Below are 26,837 nucleotides of genomic sequence, written 5' to 3'. Positions count from 1 at the left end.
GGTCTAATTAGGATTACCACACTGTGCCAGCTAAGAAAAACATGGAGGTGGAGGCTGGTGTGACATGGGATTGACTAATGGCTCCATGAAAAACTTGGCAGAAGAAGAATTTTCTAACATGACAGGGACACTGCAACAATTTTAAATTAGAAGCAAGTAAAATCCATAACTTGGTCAACTACGTCCCTGAGTTTTCTAAAGGGACACATCTGAAGTATCCTAATGTGTAAGGAAGAGCAAGAAAACCCCTCCAGCAAAGAGCAACTCAAAAGAGCCAAGTATGTGAAAAGCATCTCTCCAAAAATACTGATTTACAGAATATTAGCAAATAAACATTTTCTAGCCTTTTCATTTAATGAGAAAAAGTGCATTAAATGGAAAGGCTTTGTGACATTTTAGTGATATTGACTGGTTTTGTAGCACATTGGGAGCATGCATAATTGCGTGTGTGTGTGTGTGTGTGTGTGTGTGTGTGTGTGTGTGTGTGTGTGTGTGTGTGTGTGTGTGAGGAAAAAATGTTGTACTACTTTGTGTTTAGTCATCTGAGCTTTTATATTTTGGCAGAAAGCAACATATGTATTAACATCTTTTTCAGGTCGCCAGTTACATAAACATGTATTTATAATGCGTATAGGAAACTGCTGGTGGGCTGGGATTATGCTCTAGGATAAAGTAGCACAGTCTCACAGCAGAAATGTATTCATTAACTTGGTCTTGTTGTTGACTGTTTTCTGTATTTTTTGACATATACATTATTTATGTGGGCAGTTCGTGCTCATCAGAATATGTCTTATGGTTTTTATGTCTTTAGTTTTTTCAATCAGGGAACAAAACCAAAGAAATTGTCGCTGTCTCATTTACTTGTTCTCTAAACCTTGCTAATACAGAGACGTTCCTTCATATCATCCATGATAACCTCACATAGTTGCACTAACTTTTTTTTTTTTCATTTTCATTCTCTTTACTTCAGTTTTCAGTTACTACCTGTCAGGTTTAGGCATCAAAACTTATTTGTTCTAAGCAGCTACTTGGTTGGAGTAGAGGCGATTTTAAACATAATCATCATATGACCAAGTGATCACCAGGTGATGACATTTGCTATGCATGTTTGCCCTACCCTTATCTGTAATGGGCTTGGTAGCACTGGCATAGTTCTTGCATATTGTTTCAATAGACTCACAATGGGTCATTTAAAGTGACACTGGAAATAAGTCTTCTAAAAAATATCCCCAATATTACTGCCTCATCATCACTACTGCCAAGGAACGCTGACTGCAATGCTTTTTCCCTCAGGACAAACATATCTTTGTTAAATATTTGTGGCTTCAAACAGAAGAAAGTCCTGAACCGCTGTTCGGTGGAGCATATTGCACAATTAGGTGATGAGCTTTAAGTGTGGATGTGCAGAACACTACCAATAACATCTCCTCCTGAACATGCTGGCATTAAAGATTTTATCTTTGGAGGTGTTGACGTGGTAAGTGCACTCCTTGACCATCTTGTGCCCCTCAAGCGTTGCTGTGACATTTCTGATCTTACAGTGGAGTTTGAAAAGATGCAAGGCTGGCTTTTCCACCTCGTACTCCCATGCTCCATCATTACTGCTTAGCACACAAGTACAACTCTGGTGTACTCAGTATATTGGGTCTGTGTTGTTGGGCATACACATACACTCGTGTTTTGTTGGTCACCCAACAAAACATGAGAGTGAATTAATTCAAGTCAATTTTATTTATACAGCACCTAATCACAACAACAGTTGCCTCAAGGCGCTTTATATTGTAATATATACAGAGAAAAACCAAACAATCATATGACCCCCCCTAGCCCTTTGGCGACAGTGGGAAGGAAAACCTCCCTTTTAACAGGAAGAAACCTCCGGCAGAACCAGGCTCAGGGAGGGGCGGGGCCATCTGCTGCGACCGGTTGGGGTGAGAGAAGGAAGACAGGATAAAGACCTGCTGTGGAAGAGAGACAGAGATTAATAACAAGTATGATTCAATGCAGAGAGGCCTATTAATGCATAGTTAGTGAGAAAGGTGAAAAAGACAATGCATCAATGCATCATGGGAATCCCCAGCAGCCTAGACCTGTTGCAGCATAACTAAGAGAGGATTCAGGGTCACCTGATCCAGACCCAACTATATGCTAAACTTATTAAATTAAACTTTTTTAAACAATTTTAAAAACTCTGAGATACCAAAGTAGACCTTTTTATGTTTTAAAAACACCAGTATTTACATGATTTGTTTTTAAACTCATGATAAAATACCACAAATCAAGGTTTCATTATAAATTCATTATAGCTGATATCAATGCAATGAAAATATATCTAGTTGTATTACCTTTTAGTCTGATAAAAGGGAATCAAAAAAAATCTAATAATATTCATCTTTAAACAGACTTACTGAATTTTAATGTTCTCCTGACGAGGACCATGTAACTTAGAAAGAGCTCAAATCAAAAGCTTTTGGACAATCCGAGGAATCAAACAGTCTTTCAAGGGCTTATCCCCTTCATCTGCTCTTGAAGTCTTTCCTTGTTTCTTCATTTCCTCTTTTGCCTTTTTTTTCCAATCACAAAAGCCTCCAAGGTGTATTTTTGTTATTTTTTCCCCACTTTTTTTCTCTAATTGTTGAGCCTCTGCTATTACAGCCACGAATTACTCTTTTTCCTCCCTCCTGAAATGATTCCTCTGCCTTCCTACACTGATAAGGTGTGGGAGCCTATCTGATGTTGCTTGCTGAGGAAGCATGATTAGATCTAAGCTATAAAGTCACTTTAGTCTTTTCTAAAATAGCCACAAGGCAGAAAGTTCTCTGGGTAGAAAAATGTAATCTGCAGGACAAAACGGTCAAACATTGTTGAGTCTGCCATGATCACTAAAAACGTGGCGATGGCTTTTCTTGAAAAAACATACATGAATGAGAAAATCAAATCACAGTATACCTTTGATTTTTTTAGATGACAACAGAGGGAACCCTGTGGGGAGGGACGCCTGTTTCGATTGGAGGCATAAAGAGACAGGTATTTTTTCTGTAACAGAAAAACTGTAGAGCATGATTCTGAAAAGTACTTCTCATTATTATTAAGTCTGATTTGCTCCGAAGCACGTCCCTAAACTGTAGGTGTGAAGTTATAATGGAAGTGCCCATGAGAGACCTAAAAAAGTGAAATTTGGTTGACATGCCATGCTTTTGAATGTGTTCCTTTTACCGCTGGTTTTCATGTAGAATTATGTTTTTTATTTAACAAAGCAGTGGATTGTCTTGTAACAGTTCAAGAACTCTAGTGAGACTCAAAAAAAGACGATTTCAAGTCAAGTTGAGTATATGCAACCTGAAGAATACGAGAATACAAAATAAAAACATTGTGGTTGAACACAACATTCTGCCTCCATATATTTATCCAGAAATATTTACCAGGAAAACTTTCTCAGAGCTCAAAGTTCAGCAAAAAGTTTGAACGCTCTTTGCCTCACAGTGCTTGAGTGTGAAAACACAGGCTTGGCTCCAAATAAACTGTTCTCACATGTAAGAGAAAATATTCAGTGTTTGTTGTCTTGCTGATGCCAAAGGTCACAGGAGAATGGCCAGGCTGTTTTGAGCTGATATGAAGACAACAGTAACTCGAGGTTTGCACAAGAACATACTTGAAGAAAAACCTTGAAGAAGATGAGCTCGAGCAGCAGAAGACCACACTGGGTGACACTCCTGTAACTACAAACAGGAAATTTGGGCCGCAGTTTAAGTAGGCACGCCAAAATTGGACAATAAGGGATTGGAACAACTTTCGTCTGGTCTGAGGAGTCTTAATTTCTGCTCCGATATTCAGATGTTAGGATCACATGTGGTGTAACCAAGCAAGGAAACCTTGGAACCATCCTGCCTTGTATCAGCAAATCAGGCTGCTGGTGGTGGTGCAATGGTGTGGGGCTCCAACTGAGGAATGCCCCAGTCTATGTGAGTGACCATCCCTTTATGACCACAGTGTATTAATCTTCTGATGACTTCTTTGAGCAGGGTGGTTTGTTGATGTGTACTCTAATGGCCTCTACAATCACCATATCTCGATCCAATCGTGCACCTTTGAGATCTGGTGGAGTCCCATCATGGATGTAGTGGGTGTGAAGCTATCATATCAACATGAATCAAAATCTCTGAGGAGTTTTTTTCCAGCACTTTGTTGAATCTTTGTCAGGCTGTTCCCAAGGCCAAAGGAGGTCCAACCCGGTCATAGCAAGATGTACCTAATGAAGAGTCCGTGAGTGTACGGAGTGTAAAAACAGGTTTGTGTAGCACTGGTGTTTTTTGTTCTTCACATTAACTTTGGCTAAGTTCCAGCTTGTATTTCTGCGAGTGGACACAATGCTTGCTGTCTTGTGGCCGTGGGGGCAGAGCAGCCAGACTCTGACTCCTGGTTCAAGGTTAATGCCTGTTGGCTCACCTCTGGACACACACTGCTGTGATTGATGCATGCTCAGTCGCTATGCCCGAGGGATTAACACTACCCGAATAACAGCAGCGTTTACATTCAATGACCTCTTGCATCACCTTCCCACTCCGGCATGGATTACTGTCACAAACGTTGCCATTGGTGTTTCGTGTCTACCTTTGTTTTTCCTGCAGAATACAAATTTTTAAGAAGATGAGAGAGCTGTAGTACAGATTGTTTTATTGCTAAAAAGAAACAAGGGAGCCTCCTACCTTATAAATAATAATTAGATGTATGCAACTTTTTGTATGAGTAAATTATTTTACTTTGGAACTTGGAACTTCCTAGATTAGGGATTCATGGATACTATGAAATTACATAGTTAGCTTATTTACCAAGGGAAATACTCCAGACACAGTTACCCACAAGGTACTGTGTTATTTTGCCTTATAATGCATGTGAAAAGTAAACTGGACCCTTGGGCGATGGACGCGTGTGTATTGCACCACACGAGAGTCGATCACAGGCCATCTGGTCAGGCCCGGCAACAGCTCTGCCCTAGGCAAACTGTACAAGCAAGTCATTTATAAGTGTCGCAGGTGGTCCCCCGCGTCCTCAAACACTGTAATGAGTAATGAGGGCTCCACCATTGAGGATCTGTCTTCCAGCAGGAGCTGCAAATGCAAGGACACCAAATTCACCAGCAGGTAGGAGTGAGATACTGCAATTTGTGAATATGACCAGCAGGCTATGCATTAATGGACTCTGTGACCTTCATTTATGTGATTTATAATGCATGTCCCAGCAGTTGTTTCTTATTTTATGACAGTGAAAATGTAATATTAAAGAATTGCAGCATTTCGTATGATTTAGTCTTCAACCGTGGCGCCCTTGTGGTTTTTCCTTGGTACACCCTCATTCACACACACGAATGTTTCAGCTAAAATAACACCGTAAATGAATTATGTAATACAGTTGATATGATTATTAATAGTGACAGATAGCCTCCTCTGTAGCAGCCACAAAACCGATCTGTGTTAAAAAAAATCCCCCAAAAAACTCCAAAACAAAAAACTAAAGATTCTTCACCCTCATAAACATGAAGCAATTGTTTTTAACAAAAAGCAGTTGACTTATATATTCAAAGATGTATTTATAAAAAATTAAACGTAATTTAATTGATAATAAATTACATTATTTAATCACTCTACAAGACTAACAGTACAACTGTACAAAAGTCTTTATTGTTAGTCAGGAAAATTAGAAATGCGTTAGATGATCGCTTGAAACATACAAACATACATGGAAATACAATATAATAAGGCAAAAAAAAAGAAAAGAAAAATAGTTTGTAAAATTCGAAGAAGCTTGAAAGTGAGTATTTGGTTTGACCACATTTTGTTCTTCAACACAGCCTGGCCTCTTATGCAAGTAGTTCTCCAGGCTTGCTGAAGGACATTCAAAGCTCTTCTTTGAATGTTGGTTGGCTTTTCTTCTGTTCTTTGTCGAGATGATCACACATTCCCTCAATACTGTTAAAGTCCCGGCTCTGGGGAGGCCAACCATTGACTGATAGTCTTCTGTTGTTGAAATATGCTGAAAAAATGAAGCCTTTGCCAATTAGATGCTTTCCAAAGCGTATTACATTGTGTTTTGAAATCTGATGATGCAAAAACACAATTTTATGTCTGTCAAACTGTGTTACTTTTGGTTTTCTTTGGCATTTTTCTGCAGCTGAAGCTGCAGAAATGGAAGCAAATTACGTTTTTGTGACAGGCTGCTCGTAACAAAGTGCCTAAAGACAGGAAGTAAAATGGGTTCTTTGCTAAGTTTTCTGTTAGTTGTTCTTCCTTTGGGTTAAGTGCCTTTTTTATTCTTGAATGATTCATGGGTCAGGTACAAGGACTGGATAGACAATGAGTAAAAGATGCAGTTTCAAGAACTTCACAAAGACCGAAGAACTATTGCTCAAGATCACTTTTAAAAAATCCAAGAAGCTTCTTGCAAGCAAAGTATCATAAACGAATTTAACCATACCCTAACCTGCCCTCACAAAGCCCTATTATTCATTCTATACTCTTCCTCCTAAGTCTTGGGGACTTGAATCATAGCAGACAGAATGAAAACAGCATGAAAAACTCCAATCTGCCTATTACATGATAAAAAAAGCCAGCCAGAACTTGTTTCCTCTGACCTTGAATTCACACCATAGAGGCAGACAAATGTGCAGTTCAATTTAAATAGAACTCCAGTAATTATATCAAGCCAAGCTGTGCACTTGCACTGCAAATAACAAACTTGTTCTGCTCGATGTCACACGTTGTGCATGTGGTGTGAACGCAGGTGACTGCCATGAGAAGGTTACAGTATGAATATAATGGCATGTCATCTTGTGAACACTCTCAACAGAGCTGTTAATAGAAAGTTGGAAGCATTTGGAATAGATGGGTAAAGAAGTGAACAGTTAAAACAGCACAGATGAACAGAAAAAAAAGGTGCCACTCAACAGAATCCAAGGAAAAGAGGTCACAGTGCCACCCACGCTGTTTGACTGACAGCTGTGCAGAAACTCCACAGCATCTTCGGCTGCTTAACTCAGAAGACTGAGCCAAACATCGCGGAAAAAGCCACACAGACATAAAAGCAAATGACTACTTCACTGCTAAATTACCACTCCTAAACTACAGATAAAAGCCCCTTTGTGCCACCGTTGCCACGCAGTGAAGAAAGTTCTGCAGCATAGATCAGAGTAGAGTATGTAACCGGGCAGTGTCCTTCCCTTCTCTGCCACAGTTTCCCACTCTTCTATATCTGAGGACCTAAAGACTGCTGTCCCCGGCCAATAATTGCTGACACACCAAAGCCAACATAGCCCAGTGAGCCTTTAATAGTTTTCATTTTTCTTCCTTACAGGATGGCCTCTAAGGTGCCATCATGAATGATCAGCACACAGCCGCCACTGCAGCTCCCTGTGCAGGCTGCAGTGCACGCACACACACCCACACACGTATGTGCGCTCCTTCATCTCTCTGATCCTATAGCCATTGCAGGCATCTCTCAGCTCTCTGCCCATTACTCCCTCTGTTTCCTGCTCACCTCTCATCTCCGCCCCGTACAGACAATTTATATAAAAGATTCTCCTGCCCACATCTTTGATCACAGGGCATATTTTCATCACAGGGCCCATTTCACAACATTAATACTCTCCCTCTTACCAAAACCATCAAAACATTAGTTCATAAACTTTCCAGGCCAGTCCCTAACAGAGAATTTTGGACAAACGTGACGACAGCATGGTGGCTGCTATATCACACTGAGCTGAGCTCCAAAGAATCGACTCTTATTTAATCCAAAGACATCTAATGATGACAAATAATGACTAGAATGAATCACTGGAAATCTGTAAGAGCCTACAAGGGTAAAACGATCAATGTGAGGGGGAGTGTCTGCGAGGAATAGAGCGCTGGTATGTTTGGCCTTGCAGGTCATTAGCAGGGTGGTATGCATGGGTGGTGAACAAGCAGAGCACGAAGTCTCAGCAGAGGCTGACATTTCCCACATCACTGCTCAGTGTCCAGTGTGCAGGCAACCTGCAGCACTTCTGATGTTACTCCTAATATTACTGCAATTCTGAGCCCTTTTATTAGAGTTAGTGCACATGCAGCACGATAAGGGCTTTGAAATACAGCTCAAAATAGAACCTGTTAAGTCCAACAGTTTAGTCCAAGTAATTCTTGGACTGAATGTTGAACTTTTTAAATTTTGTCCAACAGGCATGTGCTGCTTCTCCCCTGCTCGTTTCCATCGCCAGTTCAAAATCTGAAAATTGCCACATTCAGTCACATTCTGTGGGTCTCCGCAGCTTCTCAGTGTATTTTATCAGGTCAAAATCAAAGCCATAAATATCTGCATGAAAACTGAAGAGGCAGTCTACTCAAAATGCCCCTTTCATAGGAGATGTCGATGACAGGTGGATGCCTTTAGCAAAAAGTTCAAACTTGCCATTTCCTTCTGCACAGTGGTAACGATGGAGGGATGCAGGCTGCACCCTGTAGACGCCGAGCCGCTCCACCTGGCCTCCACCGCCCACTCACTGGCCACCAGATAGCGATAGCTGTGGTTGCAAAAAGTCTTCCAATAGAAATCTATGGGAAAATTGCTTTCTGTGTTCACCAATGTAAAGACTTTCCTGCTGAGTTTATGAGCTCAGTCACTCTGTTGTTGCTCAAACTGAAAAAAAAGGAAAAATATTCTGTTTTAGAAATCTTGACTGGAGGATTATCTTTGGTATTAAACTTTACCCTTATTAGCTAATGAGCTGTCAGCCACAAGTCTTTTATCATCTCATCCGATTGTCTACAACCAGGATGGGAACGGCCAAAATGGTTATCTCGACATTCCAAAACAGGACTTCCTAAGCCAGTGGGTGACGTTACAGTAGCTACATCCGTCTTTTATATTGTCTGTGGTTCCAGCCAACATGCTCTGTAAGTTTCTTTTTCAAAGTTTCCGTTATTTTCTTGGCATGTATTGTGTAGTTTCCATCACACTTCTTTCCCACTGCATTTTTTGAACATTCCCACAACTAATGAAGCATTCCTGCCAACAAGAGTTACATAATGATAAAAAATAAGTGAAACAAAAAAAGCGAGGTTAGTTTGAACCGCCAAAATGACCACGACAGTGCAGCCGCTTAAATTAGACATAAATTAATTATCGAAAAACTCACCAGATCCCAAATGTAGTCACTTCCCAAATTTTAATGTGAACATATCTAATCAAAACGTGTTGCTCATATGATCGTCTGCCGTTTTGTTTTGCTTCATCAGCTTCACTTTGTCTGTTTGTTTCTTTCCTCTGTTGTTATTCGAATCAGAAGAGCTACATGTCGCAGCTTCAGACTCTTAATACCTCTGGCTCACTATCAATCAAACATTCCCAACTGTCAGCTGTGACAAACATTTGATTATTTATGGTGACAATTTGCATCTTGTTTGTCATGATTGCTTTGCATCAATATTTTCCCCTCCAACCCTCCCGGAACACCATAGCCGACACATTCCTCTCCACCCCTCCACCATCAGCTCCACTTCTTCGCCTTTCCGGGGCTTCCTGATCTCGTCCCGCTGCCGCTCCCGGCTCTGCCTGCTCGTGCTCTGGGGCTCTGGCTGTCACACACGGGGAGGCTGGGAGATAAAACTCCAATCTTTTTTTAGCACTCGATGCTGTTTGTTGCTGGTAGGTTTCATGTCTGACTGGACACAACAGGATGTGCTGTGAGTTAGAATCAACACAAATAGGGTGTGTGTGTGTGTGTGGGGGGGGGGGAGTGGACACGTTTGAGACAAAAAATGACAGATTACTTTCACATCCTGTGTTTACCTGCTGCAGAAAGAGCTTTAAAAAATCCACAATGGCAGATCATGAAAGCGTCTCATGTTATCTGTCTGGGAATAACATGGGGAACGTGCTCCATCTGGTTGAACTAATAGGACAGGAAGTGACTGCGTTCTTACATCAGGGAGAATACTGGGGCGTTTCATGCTGGAGCACATACTCCTCCGTGATTGATCACTCTGCTTATAATTTCCTAATTTCCAATCCACTGGGGGACTTAACTGGAAGTAGCCATTTTTCCTGAGCACCGACCAGCTTCCTTTTATTTCCGCACAGGGCTAAATGGGAAGAATCTTCCAGCCCATTAAGCAGACTTTCTGTGTCATAAAAGTTTGGTGGCAGAGTCTCTCTCTCTCTCTCTCTGTCGTGCTCTCTCTCTCAGCAGCAGCATGGAACAGTCTGTTTGATCTGCAGGCTGCAGGTTAATAGAAATCAGCTTGTTCATCAGCAATAGTGGATTGAACTTAACCACCCACCTCCGCCCTGTCAATTCACATTTGGAAAAAACCCACTAACACTGGCCCTAGTCTCATTTCCCTCTGTCAGGTACTAAGTATCTCACTAAAATGCTTTTCATGAAGAAAATTACAATGACTTGCACTTGATTCTTACAGAACAGAGAGCTGAAATCTTGGAAACACCACCCAGGTGGTTTAAACCCTGAAAACACGCTGTGATGCTCATATGCTGATATTACATTGCCATCACAATAATTCTCCCTTTAGAAAACCCCCAAAAGAAGTGCAAAGTTGTTACATGCATGCCTAAATGCTAACAACATGACACTTCCTGTTGGGTTTATTATTATGGATTTTCACTTTGTGAAACATCCTGCAAAAACAAACTAAGCTATGCTATTTTTGTTTTATTCAAATTTGAAATGAAAAAACTGTTCAGTAGTTATGTGCAGAATAAACAGGTTAGCTTGCATTAATGTGGTGAATTCACAGTAAAGGTCTGTGTTGGACTGATACAGAGTGGCTGTGGTGGTCAGTGTTAGGTTACATCAAGTGTAGCAGAGATTAATTATACTGTTAGTGTCGTGTTAGCTGTGAAACATCTGCTGAAATCCACAAAAAGTAGCAGGTCAGCTGATCACAGCATGTACACTAACCTACAGAAGCTCACATTACAAATGATTGTGAGCTGTTAGTATTTTCCTCATGTTAAGCCACTACAACAGATCTTCGTGTTCCCCCACTTGCCGCATTTCACTTTAACCCCTGACTCTTCTCATTTTTCTGTTTAGGTGTGGAGGTAAAGTCGCCCTCTGCCATGTAGGCAACACAAAATCATTATTTTTAATTCTCTTTTACTGCATGTCTCCTAAATGAAAGGTTCAAGGTGAGCACATTCATTACAGTTAGAATTTAGACGTGAATAACATGTGTATTCTCATGTACTGATATTATTTTTGTTTTACATTAATATAGTAGACGGTCCAGTTACCTGTGCATAAAAATAGATGGAAGAATTGTCCTTCAAGGAGATACTCTTTACTTTCTTGCTTTGAGTACATTTAATAGTCTGTACTTTTTCACTTTTACTTACTAAGAAGTTGATTCAGTACTTCAATTTTGTATTTTTTGTATCCTTACTTCTGCTTAACTACAGTTGTCTGTACTTTTGCCACCTCTGTGTGTTACAAGCACAAACAATGGGCAAGTTCGAGTTTGATAAGGCCCTCGTTGTGATGCCTAGATAACTGTGTCAGGGCATCTCCAAAACTGCAGCTCTTGTGCGGTGTTCCTGGTCTGCAGCGGTTAGTATCTATCAAACGTGGTCCAAGGTGGGAACAGTGATGAAGCAGTGACAGGATCGAGGCTCACTGATGCACGTGGGGGAGTAAAGGCTGCTGTGTGGTTCAATCCAACAAACAAGTTCCTGTTAATAACAAGTCAACATAGTGACGGACAATAACAACTTAATCCTGGTTCTGATAGAAAGTTGTCAGAATCAGAGTTACCCATTGTTTGTTTGGTTTTTTGGGGGCCGTGTGTGTGCATCACTTACCTGGGAGTCACCTGGCACCAGGATACACTATGAGAAGAAGGCAAGCAAGCATGGTCAGAGTGATGCTTTGGACAATGTTCTACTGGGAAACATTCATGTGGATGTTACTTTGACACGTACCACCTATGTAAGCGTTTTTGCTGATCATGTACACCCTTTTTTGGGAACAGTATCAGCTCATGTCTGCGGTCTCTTTTAGAAGGATAATGCACCTGCCTTAAAGCAAAAAAGGCTCATGAATGGTTTGAGGAGCACAACAATAAGTCTGAGGTGTTGACTTGGCCTCCAAATTCCCCAGATATCAATCCAATCAAGCATCTGTGGGATGTGCTGGACAAACACGTCCAATCCATGGAGGCCCCACCTCACAACTTACAAGATTTAAAGGATCTGTTGCTAACATCTTGGTGCAGATACCCCAGCACACCTTCAGGGGTCTAGTGGAGTCCATGCCTCAGTGTATCAGGTCTGCAAAAGTGGGAGCAACACAACATTAGGCAGGTGATCACAATGTTATTCCTGATCGGTGTAAACCTTTGGTTCTATCCGTACCTTTGTTTCTTGGAGAAGAAGCTGGAATGGTGGCAGCTCAGGTGGTTCTCTGTATATTGTGACAATTTTTCACTGTATTAACTGCAGACCGAACTGCACAGGCTGGATTTCTGCCCATTTTTGCAGTCCAACAGTTTGACAGTTATTTTACTCCTCACAACAAACACAACACACAACAGCTGGCAAGCTTGAAGGAAAACATGAATCTGCTCCACTGAGCTCTGTGGACGCGTTTTCTTCTGCTCCTTCAGTCTCTTTAAATACTAACTGGTCACTTGGACTGAGGGTGTCTGTTTGTTTGATGATCTTATCACCAAGGTACACCAGAAACAGAATTTGCATTGGAAATCTATTAAGTGGTGACTTTTTAACAGAGGAAGTCCGTATCACAAAATACTTTATTTAGAATTAGGCTGCTCAATCTGACTTTGTGTTTATATTGCGGTAACAGTAAGGTTGTTTTGCACAGTATTTTATATAATCCTCACATAAAGCTGAAGTCTAATTTGCTGTTTTCCTTTGAGTGATGCTGATTTTACTGTCAGCACTTATTGTCGAACCTTGTCTTTGTACGGCACACAAATAACTGCAGGAGTATTTTTGCTGCAGGATTTTCATTAAGCTCCAGGTGGTGACGGTCAGGGGGTTTAGCTCGTGGGTTAGTATTTTTAACACACCGTGTCAATCACATGTCAGAATTTGGACTTTAGGAAATGTTTTATCAAGAATGGTTGAAATAAAACTCAAGAAAGAAACTAAAACAATGTAAATCTTGCATGAGTGTCATGATGCAACAGGTGCAACAGCCCCTCACAGATTTAACTTAACTAACAGCATGATTCTTTTAATCAATAACAAGCACTCCAGTGTGTTTTCACTGCAATAGCCATTATTGTTACCTGGAGATACAGCTGCAAAATGCCGTTTTTGTGACCAAATTAAATCAACTTGTGAGTAAAAAAGATAATTAAAAAAAACTCCAGGCTGCTGATAGTTTCAGCTTTCTTACATTATCTTTGTTGGTGTTTTAAGAACTCAAAATGACCAATATGAGTGTTTAGTTAAAGGTCTTGTTGGTACAGGCCAATATGCTATCTTATCTTTGCAGCACTTCAAGGTCCTGAATTGAGCTTTAGGATTACTGTTAATTGGATGAAGCCAGGCTAGCTGTTTCCTAATGCTAATCCTTCTTGGTTCAAGCTTATTGAGAACTGTATCAATCTTTTCCTCAAACTCTGTCAAGACACCAAACAATTGTCTATCCAAAAAATACGCTTAGATTTGATGTATACTTACACAAGCAGACAACGATACCCAAAAAGCTCTGTGTACAGAGCCAGTAGTAACACGTGTCATCCCTGATTTATGTAGCTACGCTTCTTCTGCTTGTTTAAAGACTCTTGACTCACTATTGTACTCACAGCATTTGCAGGTAGCAGTCAGGTCTTCTGCTTCCCTGTTTGACATTAAACACAAACTTGATGTCACTCATTTGAATGTCCCAGAATCTAATCTGTGCAGCTAGTCATGGAAATACCTTTTTTTAAACCCATCTTGGATGCAGTTTCACTTTATCTGGGTGTTTTACAGCTCTCACTGCTCCTAAACGTCACCATTAGTCAGAGACAAAACATGTTGGCAAAGAGACCAGACTTTAACTTATTGCTTTAATCTGTCTGTTGATGGAGGGATGGAGCAATGATGGGTTGGTTCAGGCTCTAAGGACAAAAAGGGAGTCGAAAGAATGGGAGGATACAAACGGTAGAACAGTTGCCAACCTTAACACCATTAGCTGATTAAATGAAATAAATGGAGAGATGATTTTTAGGATGCGAGAGGGGGGGAGAGTCCCACTGTATGTTTGCATGTTATAATCAGGTGTTGATTACAGACTTAGCTACTGATTGAGAGACTTCAATCAGCAGACTAAATACATCACCATACGCAGTCAGGTGAGGGATCTTTCAATCATCATTTAATCATTAATTAATGGTGATGAGAAAAAGATGCGACTCCACAAAATCCTCTTTTAGTTACCGGGTGAAAACAAAAGGACTGTGAACTTTTAACAAGGTTAAAATACATACAGCCAGGGTTTGGGATTTGTTATTCAGCAGCCTTCATTTTTCTGTTTAAGGTGTGTATTTTTGAGTACATACGCAAGCTCCTAAATCAAACATGGCCAAATTGGTGAAGGAGGGGGAACGTGTTTGTTTAACAGTGTAAATTCACTTTGAATAGAACTGGGATCATGAAGAATCCCGAGGCCACAGAATGAACTGCTTTGTAGGAAAGTGAGTACATCTCTTACCTCAGATATTTCCTTATGTACCATCCTGTCCTTTCTAAGCTTGTATCACAGCTTAGAAAGGACGGGGTGTTGTCTCTGAGGACAAGTAGCCCATTGTAACTGGGCTCCTGCACAGTGGAAGGAATTCATAATCAAAGTCTTAAATCTTTCAATCTCACTGGCCCGGGGGTCACAGGAGCGTCACCTCACAGGCCTCATACAGGTCTACACACCGCCATGTCACATGATTTCACCTTTAATAGCGTATCATGTTTATGTTTAGTGGTAATCAGTTAAGTATACAGTTGGTTCAAGCAGGCAACAGTCCCATCAGATCAGCTGATCTTAGGCAGTGGCTCAGCTCTACACCATTCATTTGACTCTCTCACATAAACTGTTTAAGCCGTTTGAGCCTGCCTGCTGTTGCTGTGCAACTCCAAGCCACTTTGCAACCCGTCTCCTTTTGTCTTGAATTTGATTTCATCAGTGTTGTGTTTGTTGGGATTGGTAGGTGCTCTGTTTTGTGCTGGTCCCACCTTACACAACCCAAGAGTCCGGTCCTGGGACACCGCCGCCGTGTCAAACATAAATTAGTGCAGATGGAAACATCAGTCTGCTTTTGAATATGATTGTCCTCATCGTCCGGTCAAAATTTTATTGGATAAGTAATTTACTTCTGCATACTTATTTATTTAATTTTGTTTAAAGAACTTATGTTGGTTAGGTGGGCTGCTGGGGCACTTCTGGAAGTCCATGTCACTGTCCAATCCGTACAGAAAGAGCCAATTGTTTTATGAATGTTCAGAAAATGTGGCTAGTTCCTTTAGTTTTTTAATCAAAATGATGTATTTAATCCTAAAAAAATATAATTTTCAGATGTGGGTATAAAAGCAAGAAGGGTTCAGGGAATTCAGTAAATCTGAGTTTTAAACAAGTTTTTTTTTTTTAAGATTTCTAGATTATTTGTGTTTTCTTGTTTTTAATACATTTTTTAAGCAGTGGTTATTATAACAATACTAAGAAATGTTTATATTTATATAATGTTTATATATTCAAACCCTAACAAGCAATGGAAATATCCTAATTCTATCAGCATAATATCCAGACTGCTTTGAGAGGATGAGAGGCAACTGTAACTCAGATAATCATGTGTTGTGAAAAGAAACCGTGTGGTCCAATCATCTCAATATGAGCCAGCAGTGTTTCCAGCAGCTCGTTAAATCTGTGCCATGAAGAATTAAGGCACTTCTGAAGCCAAAGGAGGGTCCAGCCTAGTACTTGCAGGTGTACTTATTAAAGTGTCTGATGAATGCATGTTTTTATCATGAAAGTTATGGAATTAGATTCAACTGTGAAGCGCAAACTTAAATTGAACCTACCATTTTTCAAATTTGATTGGTACTTGCTGCACTTGAAGCCTAACTGTTGTAAAGATAAAATGTACAAACTTATTTAATGTGGAAATCATGATACAGATTAAAAAAACAACACATGAAGATAATAAATTGGTTAAGGACTTTACACACCTGTAAATTATAAGAGTTTCCTGCAGCAGTAAACTTTTTTCGGGTTTTGCCAACAACAGAACTCTTGCACTGATGAAATTTATTCATATAATAACGCCCTGGAAAGTCTGAAGTGTAAAATAATAGCCAGAAAATTTAAATCTTTTGAAACAAAGAGTTTATTGAACCTTGTGAAAAATTAAAGAAAGGAAATTACATTTGTACAATTTTGCTACATGTATTTCAAAGAACAGCACTGATAGCACAGCTGATTTCACATTTACTCACTAACCCTGTAATCAAGCCCAGATGCTTTGAGGTTACTGTATCATATTTTTGAGAAACAATTGAAAACGTCTGCCGTCTGAAGTGCTGAGAACCAAGCAAACACAAAAGCTCCTCTTTAATCTTAGGCTGCAGCACCACCAAAGAGTAACATAAGCTGTGAAAGAAGCATATTTTCTATATGTGCACACGTTTGATACAATCAACCACACAAACACAAGAGGCACACTGTGGAGCTGACAAATGGTCCATATGCTTTCTGGGTCAGTGCGAAACACCGAGGCATATGCTTGTGAATACTCTTGTTGGATTGCATTTGAGAAATTAGATTTTGTTAAACAACATTATACAGCTGGAAAATTCCACTACAGCAGAACTTCAAACATGAAATCTAGTCTTAAATGATACCAGTAACCAGCTGTGTAAATATGATTTTCAAAAAGGCACTAATTGATACAGGAGTGTCTGCGGTTACAGTGAGAGGTGCACGACAATAGCATGCTTGTTTGGTTCGTGGATATGAGCGGTGAAATGCGTGCGGTTGGGTGACAGTGACATGTTGCAGGGAAGCAGACAGGAACACCAGGTGCTGACAACCAGAGAACTGTGATTGTTCCAGAAGCTTCTCCAACAAGAAGTCACGGCAGATGCTAGTGATGACAGAGCGCTCCTGGAGCGCAGTGACAGACTTCAGTGCACGTCAAGACCCAGCTGCAGCACACTGCACTCGACATTGTGTCTGCAAGCTGTGCTGCTCCGCGCCACGCAAGCATAAATCTGTGCTGATCGACCCGGCTCGGTCCTCAGGGAGAACTTTTTTTGTACTTTAAGATCTCTTACAGAAATGTTTCAGCATATAGGCAATGCTCTTATTTTAAATGTTAGTCTTTTTTTTTTATCATGTAGGCAAAACCCTTTATTTCTATCCATTCCTTCTCTATGACCATGCAAGCATGCAACTGTCTAATGTTAAACTTTGTACACAGATCACTTTCCGTAGGCCATAAACATTCAAGTCATACAAATATAAGGAATATAGTTCAGCTGCATTCATTTTTAATTAGTTTGTTCTCTGTGTTGGGTATTTTTATATAATATTTTTAAGCGTGTTGTATTTAAGAAGGATAAGTTACATGAACTTAACATATTGTTGTGCGCCAAACTTATGACAGAAACACATAATTTTAAGAAAAACCACACAACACCACAGGTTAGTAAATATTATTGATTCGATTCAGTTCAGTTTTATTTCTAAAGTGTGAAATCACAACTCAAGCAAAGTCTGTCCAACACAACACAACAGAGACGGAAACTTAATGTCAGCTTTTGCCTCTTTTTCAATGTCACATTGACATGGTTTGTTTGAATTGTAAGAAAAATAACCACACTGTACTTAAGATACTAAGACTGCAGTTCTCGATAAAGCAGATTTGATGTCGTCGTTCCAGTTTGGTCTATTTCTTGAAACAAGATGATTCATCTTTTACAAATAACACAGGAGCTTAAAAACAAATGCATGAAAACTAGAAAATGTTTGTTTTGTGTGAGATATGACTCAAAACGATATGTTTTCAAGACTTTTTCACTTCCTACACCGCACTGAAATGTTACTGTGTAGCTGATTGTGTCCCTTTTTCAAGTGTGATGATATTTTGACTAGAATTTAGAAAAATATGATTTATTTAGGCAAAATTTTGAGGTTTTGCATCTACATTAATAGAGAGAAAATCTCAACAACTCATCAGACAACTCTCTATGTGCAGCATTTGGTGAGAGTGGGAAGGAAAAACATCCTTTTAACAAGAAGAAACTTCTGGCAGAATTAGGCTCAGGGAGGGGCGGCCATGTTTCGACTGTATGTTGTTCATCTCACATATAAACATACCCTCAAGAACCAAAGTCTAAACACAACATGACTGAAATAATGATCACAGTCTTGAGTCAAATACGTGTGATAAAAAGTAAAAAGGCAAAAGTATTATATTTCGTATGGATAGCTCAAGTTTCAGAAACTAGTATAAGTTAATCAAATCCACAAATTTAAATAAAGTAATTATATTGTTTGCATGTGCAGAGCAATTTCATGTTAGAGACCAACCCAACCTCTGAGAATCAGTGCCATCTATTACCTTTTCAGCAGGGATGTACTACTCTCTAGTGGCTGCCTAGCATCATTGCAGCCATGCAGAAGCATGTAGGCACTCGAACAGTCACAGCTGCTGTGCTTTTTTGTATACTTTCCCTTCATTTGTCAAATCTCTCAAGCTTTAATGCCAAAACTATATTTTCAAATATTTCTTTGAGCTCTACAGACAAGTGTGTCCAGCTCTAATTTCAGTTTTTCTTGCCAGTACAATGGAAATATTGAGATTTTCTTAAAATAGAGGCAAACACAGAATGAGCTTTCTGCGTATTTTGCTTCAGCTGGATTCGAAGGAAACGACCTCACACTCGGCACCAGGCTGCTCTGTCCATTATGTGTCCTAATAGCTTGCTCAATGGTGCAGTCCGTTATGTGGGTTGACTGGTCAACCAAGACACGCCATTAGCCCGAGCAAATGTTGCCTTGCAATGCTACACAAACCATACCTTATTTGTATCACATTAGCTCTTTGATGTGGCATGGCGCATTATATCAACAGCTGCAATTTATCAAACAATTTTGGCACTGGATTTGCCTCACTAGCGGCAGCAGCAACTGTAGCCGCTACACCACCACCAGCAGCCATCTTCAATTCTTTCCCCTCTTTCCTCTATGAGAAGCTGCTGCAGCAAATAAATTAAACATGTGTCATTGAGCATGCTAAATGGCTTGCAACACATAATCATCTAAATAATTATGAGGCTGCCATTAAAGTGAGCTAGATGGATGACACATGAGGCGTTATGGAAAAACTGGAGGTAATGGTGCAAGATTTGATACGGCAGAAAGAGGAGATGGTGGGAGGATTTGGGGGAAAAAGAAAAAAGGAAATGCAGTTTTCTGTGTGATTCCTTCAGTCGCTCTTTTTCTTCTTGCCCTTAAAAATCCCAGACTCGGAGCTCTGAGGGACAATGGGGTGATTAGCCCAATCAGAAAAAGCAGTGAGGGATTGTGGGTAGGCGCCGCTCACAGTCGTCTTTTTGTCCTCCCACATTTCATTAATCAGCAACCTGAGGCCCCCCGAAATCAGTTCAGCAGATTGGCAGCTCACTCATTTGTTCCCATGTGGCAATCAGAAAGGGAAAGAAATCAGTTCACCACCTTTACGCTATTACCTAACATTATAAACCATCTCTTTGTATTCTTTTTGTTACTTTCACGTCTTCTTCTTTTTTTATCCTGCTGCAAATGTGTGCTGATGCCAAACGTGACCTCTATTAACCCCAGATCAGGTATTTTTTTTAATACATGTGGTGGTAACAATATTGTCAATTGATTTCTTTTTAGAAGAAGAAATAATCAGCATGGTTAAGTACTGCTCGTATACTGTATGTTACTCTGCGTTGGAAAATCAGCTGTGAAATAGGCTGCCATTAGGCATCTCAGTACAATATCTTAATGAGTCTCATGCATCAGCCTAAATGATGCATCACGTCACCAGACAAGGACGACAAGCACAATCGTATTCCCCTCTTAGAGGATATCGTTCATGGCTCTCTACTTTCAACAGACCATTAGCTCACAATGTCTGTCCGGTGTGCTTTACATGATCCTGTTTTAAAGTAGAAACAAGCCTTTCAAACGAAGAAGAGAAGAAACACAAACAGCATCCGTGTTGCATGTGTCTGTTAAAGGCATCCTTGCCACATCATAAAAGCAGGAAGTGCATGACTGCTTTATATAGGGATGCAATAAGCTGAATTCATTAGTGGCAGAACTGTTTTAACACTTTCAATTTCAACCCGTATTATGTCATTTCCTGATGTACTGCATACGGTAAAAGCTTTGGTGTCGACCAAGCACAAATTAGAACCAAATCAACCAGATTAGTTTTGCATATTACTATTACTACTACTGTAACTATTACTATTACTATGTAAATAATGTAAATAAAGCAAGAAAACAATTCTGGGAACTTGGACAGTCACTAGCTTCTCTCCCCAGACGAATGTCTAAGGAGGGACCTAACCATGACTTTTTAGTGCCAATGACAGGATCCAATAATATTTAAATAAGAAAAAAAGTCCAGCAAATGGTTTAAACCAGCAGTCCCCAACCCCCGGGCCACGGACCGGCACCAGTCCGTGAGCTGTTTGGCACCGGGCCACGAGAGCTGAGGCTCGGGTTTGAAATTTATGATTTTCAGGGTTTTTATCGTTAACTCGGTTTTCCTGGGTCTTTTCCTGTGTTGTAGTCGTGTGTCTTATTTTGAAAGAAATATTTATGCGTTACCATAGCAACCAGAGAGCATTAAGGGGGCAAGAGGAGGACGTTACTCTTAATGTTGTTGGAACATTTCAGGAGGACGCTGCTAATAAAGTTACACAATTACACAGTGAATGTGTGTTTATTATTATATTTACAAAACACCACAGTTTCTGTCTTGGTCCTATCGTTTTATTTTGTTGTATTAATCCGCGACACTTTAAAGGCCGGTCCGTGAAAATATTGTCTGACATTAAACTGGTCTGTGGTGCAAAAAAGGTTGGGGACTGCTAATTAAAACGGTTTAATGAAGTGAATTTTGCAGTGAAACTAATCGTATATTTTTAAATTTTTTAAATAAAAAAAACAACAATGAACTCTTTCTATGGAGGCAGTGCAGTTTTGGAGACTGCAGTTCGCCTCTTGGGATGGAAATAGATTGAGCTCTGTCTCTTTGGGTCACAACATCTGCTAAAACCTCATTCCAACAAAAAGGACCAATCTGAATGACAACCTGCAGCCAATATACAAACAATCAATGCGAGCCTATATTGCACAAACCTGTTCTAAATTGGCACTGGATTTCCCTGGGGATCCGTGTGGCAATAAGGGATGAGGTTTGTGGTGTAAAATTACAAGGAGGAAATGTAATTTGACAGAGAGTGAGTTTCTGTGTGAGGGACAGACGACTGCTGAGTAGGTGTAGTGGTGTCATGAGTGACTGCTGCTGGGGGGGATTACCGGATAGTCCCGTTAAATTGTATATTATTGCACATTTTAATTGGTCCAGACTGGAAACATCTCAGACACCAGTAGACATTTCACAGTGATTTGTCAAAGTGATATTCATGGTCTCCTGAAGATGACACCACGTACTGTCTGTAATGTTTATGGTAGCTTTATGCTAATAAAGAGAAACAGAATATCATCCAAAAATTCTGAAAAAAGTTATAAATATATATTATAAATGTAAATATAGAAGTTACAAGACTGCAAGAGGCTTGGTGAGAAGGCGACAACTGCTGGTGCGATTATTCAGAAATGAAAGAAATGAGCATCAGTCGCCTCCTGGGGTGAGGATGAGCTTAGGAAAGCTAGTGGATCAGCCCAAAACTACATGGGAGGAGCCTGGGATCATGGTAACGCTATGTCATAACAAATTCCTCTGCTCAATAAGGCACATGTACAGGCCTGCCTTAAGTTTTCCAGTGAACTTTAAAATGATTCAGTATGTATATTTGTATGGTGGGCATTTTCCAGCTGTGGGTGTCTGCCTGGTTTTCAGCGATTTAGAAATTCTTCAGTTATACGAGCTATAATCTGATCAGCAAGAAGAAATGTGGAGGATCAGCATTAGTTGTGACTGAAAAGTGCTGTCTTCTTGAACCTGTTAGTGCAAGGGAACCCTTCTGTGGCCTGAATACTATAGTGCTAGCTGATGAAAAGCATCCATATTACTCAGTGAGGCAGCGTGTCACTGAATCTGTCTGAATCAACACACTGTAAAATTCCTCTATCAGCTGATGCAGAGGTCAATAAAATGACTGGGCTGAGCTGAATGGATGTGGATAATTAATGGTTCCAGAGCTGAACACTTTCTCTAACATCTGTTTGAACTCTACCAACACAAGGACAGGTGCAAAATACATTTGACCTCAAAACACAATACCTTTATTTACGTTACATGTAATCTCACTATTGTATCGAATTAGATTATAGACTGAGTTCTTGACTTGTTATCTTATCTTATCATTCTGAGCATAACATGTTACCATCAAATTCAATTGGGCCAAGATCATTAGCGTGTCATGTTTCAGACAATTTCTTGTCTATGAATTTAGTTTTTAAACATCTCTGTGTTCCACACCCAAACAAATAGCGCATTTTTACATTTCTGTGTTATGTTTATTAATATGTAAAAATAAAAATGTCTTTTGGCTCTCTCTCCCCGTGCCCATGCAGGAAATAAATAAGTCAATCAAGAGTAAATCTGTGGTTAACCACAACTTCCTCTTTGGTGTCGTAACCCCCCGGTGTCTGGTTGCTGCTCTTGGAAGTAGAAAATGAACTGGTAATACAAGAATCACTTTTTTTCAGCACAGAATACACAGAAGTGTAATGGCTGCTACGCAACAATGATAAGAAAACACAAGAAACTACAAATAGATGTAAAATTCTACATTTTAAAAAGAAAAATGAAAAATCCAACTTCTTTCAATTCTTTCATTTCTCTTGCTTTTCTACAAGTCCCGTCTCCCAACACTTGCAGTGACGTTTTAAAAGCAGTCTTTTCCTACAGTCTGAGGAGTTTTACCTGCAGGCTGCCTCTGACAAACCAGACGTGGACACATTTACGTCTCTTCGGCTCAGTTTACTCAACCATTCTCTTTCCATTCACTATCAATTCGCTTACATGCTTCTGGGATGAAGCTAACAGACTTTAATGGACAGCCCCGGTTTTCCTGTGGGAGTGAGTAACTTAAGTCCGCACATGTACGGTGAGAAAACAACACCGATGGCAGCTTGCCTGCCAGCAGGCCTTTCTTTAGGCTGCTCACATGCACGACTGATAATGCTGGTGTTTCTCACGCTTTTCCAAGAGATTAGCGTAATTGAAATCTTGGAAATTCTACATGTCACTTAACGCCCTAATGGATACTTACAGTAGGCTGTACTCATGTTACCTCGCACACAATATGATGTGCTGGAGAAATGAAAACGACAACATTTGTTGTGTGTAAGAGTTGCACTTATTTGTTACACAAATTAAGCTCTTTGTCGTCGTCTGCTTCATGCTACAGCTGAGGCCTGACGATAAACCAATACTGTAGCAGATGACATAATTTGACGGATACAGAGCTTTCGTTGTTATGTGAAGCAAAAAGCTGACGGCAAAGAATGATGAGTTCAGATAAAGGATCCACATCGGGCCTCCAGCTGGCAGTCAAAACAGTATACACCAAAGTCGCCTCAACAGCACGTGGAGTGAGACCATATGATGGTTGTAAGTGCCTGAGGGCAGAGAGGCTTGGTAATGTAAAGGAAGCCATTCTCTCCACTTGAAGGTTTAAAAAAAGGAAGATAAATGAGAAAAGTGAGAGCTTGTTATTTGTGTTTTTTCACTGGGATACTTTTACTGTAACATGTACAGATGGTATTTTTAGCACAAATAAACTGTGTTTGGCAATTATGCCATGATGAGACCCAACAGAATGACTACTCAGATGCATAATTGATGCCTAGAGACTTTCTTTATACTTTAAGTCACTGATCTGCAGTTCCACGGGAGCACCCTTTTGGTTTTCAGCTCACTTGTAAATAAAACTGACAGTTCCAAAATGTGCTGTTCCTTGAATGGCCAATTAGACTGTTGCCAGTCATCACACACGACTGTGTTTAGTCTCAGAGTTATGCATGATTTTGGGCACATCAGCTATAAATGGTTAGTTTGTGCTGATTTTGATTTATTTTAGTGTTAATGAGTTATGTAATGCTCCCCAAGGATCTTGGAAGTGAGCCCTTCCTTTCATGATGTTGTCATGGTCCCCGTGCCTGCTCGGCTGGCCCTGTGTGGCTACATGTTATGTTTTGTCTTTTCTCTCTCTCCTCTCTCTCTGCTCGCTGCCTGGGCAGAGCTCATTGTGAGCTCCCGGCCTCCACCACCTGTAGGCAATCACCTGTGGCTCCTCACCTTGTTTGCTCCCGCTACTTAAGGCAGTGACTGAGAGCACCTCGCCGCTGGACTATTGAATAACGCTCGTCAGTGCTACTTTAGCCTCAGCCAGTTTTGAGCTCTGTCCGTGAAAGTTCCGTGCTAACCCTTGTTCTCTGTATGCAGATTTCTCGTGTTTGGTTTGGAGACTCTGGACGCTTTTCCCGACCCCGCTCTGCACCCCTGGGAACCCTGGCCCCCTTCTCCTTCACCTGTATATAGTGCACCTGGAGTGTGTAAATAAACCTGTTTTTCTGAGATTTCAGTCTGCGCCGAGTCCTCCCTGCTCCTCCGTGACAGATGTAGCATGAAAGGAGGGGCTGAAATGGAGGTGGGTTGCTAAGTGGCTTGCAGATGTGCAGCAGCTTAAATAGAGTGCTTTACATGAAATTTGCAAATTGGATGTGTAGATGGGTATCAGCTAATGTACACTGGCACTGAGATGAGCTGATCAGGAGAGATTGCATCTGAGTTTGGCTTTGTGGCCTGTCTGAACTAACACTATGCTGGATTTGTTTGAATATACCTGCAGATGCAATTTAAGTTTAACCTCCTAGGACCTGGTGTCCACATATGTGGACATCACATTTTGGGTTATTTAGACCAAAATACTCAGTTTTGCTCTTCAAGGGCCTGATATCCATTTATGAGGACATTATACTGCTACTGTTCTATCAAAATTTTAAACGAATATCCTCATATGTGGCTCTGATTTTTCACAAAAACAAAAATGAGGTAAAAAAGAAAATCTGGTAATTCTTTGTTTTTCATTTATCAAGCCCCAATATGCCCAAATATCAAAGAGAAATTAAAAATGCATGTCGTGGAAGAGTTTGGGTCTTAGGAGGTTAATAAACTAAATGTTTTTTTTCTATCTAAAGACTATTTAACTCAGTATTTTCTTTACTTTTATTTGACTTTTCAGGACAGTGAGTGTGATCAAATTGAGACAGTTCTCATAACTGACTGGAACTAACACAAAAACAAACAGTGTCTTCTCCGGGGAAGATGTAGGAGTGTCTAAGGGGACTGAGGGGACACATGTGAGGCAAGAAGGTGCACAACTATCAGTGATGTCACTAGCAGGATCACTTTATATGTCCTTGTATGTAGTTCCTGAAGCTTAAGGGCTGTCATTCATGCATATCAGAATGTTATTTTCTTCTGAATCGATTTTGAGTTTGCAGGAAAAACAGTTCTTCTGATAATAGGGTGATTCTGGACTAAAAGCACAGTAGCCTCATTTGCTTGTTCTAAATCATATTGCAAAGTACTCTATAATTGAATTAGGTCGTTCAGCGGTGTCTGCTGTGTGATGAGAATAATTCAAAATGACTGATTTTTTTTTCTTTCTGCTGATGACTCAGGTTTTGATGTTATATGTTACTAAACAGACCTTTACTCACACTTTTTGTTTGAGACCAATACAGAACATGCACAGTACTTCCGTTTTATAGCTTTCCACTTGTAGTTTGGCCTTAAGGCCACATGATGGAGACAACGATCCAAAGTGGAACCTTCCTCATTGCGTGTTTCATAGTTTTACATTCTTGTGTTTATCTGTGAAAAATCTTAAATAGTCAACGCTAACTTACTCTGTGTAGTGTTAGGAGTCCCATACACATAAAGGTAGTAACAAAAATCAGTGGCTCATAAAAAACGACCTTGAACGGAAGTCATAGCTCCAGTGTAAAAGGATTTCGGCCTTAAGGAAAGCGCACAGTTTCAGTGATGCAAATGTAAATATGATATTTAAGCAGTGATCAAAACACAATAATACACTTCACAAAAGTGTCAGCCTGGGCCGTAAACGATGCATTTTACGAAGAATGGCATAAGGTAGCGCATCTGTGGAAGGTTTGTTTTACCTTACACTGTTGGGCAAATACATCAGCAACAGTGAAAGAATATAGATTTAGAATACTATAAAACGTACACAGTTGAAACACAAGGATTACCAAAATGTTAATGATAGAGCAAACCAGTTACTGCAATAAAAACATCTAGGCCTAGAAATAGAAATAAAAATATTCATATTGCTATTACTACTCATAGTATTAATTTAAAAATAATAGATTTATTCGTCTTTACACTGTATGATTCAGGTGTTTCTGTGTGTAACTTTCGCAGCCTGTTGCTTCCTCCTCACTAAGGTTCACTGAAACCTCGCCGGCATCCTCTAATGATAGACCCGCCCACACATCTCTTATTAGTTTGCAAGCGAACGGATGCTGCTGGAACTATGATTTGATTGGCCCGAGCTTCTGCCAATAACTGTCCTCGCGCTCGGCCTATGCAAAT

General features: G+C 40.2%; 1 long non-coding RNA gene across 1 annotated transcript; it reads left to right on the top strand.

Annotated features, from left to right (window-relative positions):
* The first annotated feature begins 24,403 nt into the window (after positions 1-24,403).
* On the top strand, positions 24,404-24,796 carry LOC113029772 (uncharacterized). The gene is made up of 2 exons (XR_003273493.1): positions 24,404-24,583; positions 24,663-24,796. It is a non-coding gene; the product is annotated as an uncharacterized LOC113029772 (long non-coding RNA).
* The last annotated feature ends 2,041 nt before the right edge of the window (positions 24,797-26,837 follow it).

This window comes from Astatotilapia calliptera, chromosome 9, assembly GCF_900246225.1.
Source record: "Astatotilapia calliptera chromosome 9, fAstCal1.2, whole genome shotgun sequence".
NCBI lineage: Eukaryota > Metazoa > Chordata > Actinopteri > Cichliformes > Cichlidae > Astatotilapia > Astatotilapia calliptera.
Note: the sequence above shows the minus strand (reverse complement) of the source record. Positions and strands in the feature narration are given on the sequence as shown.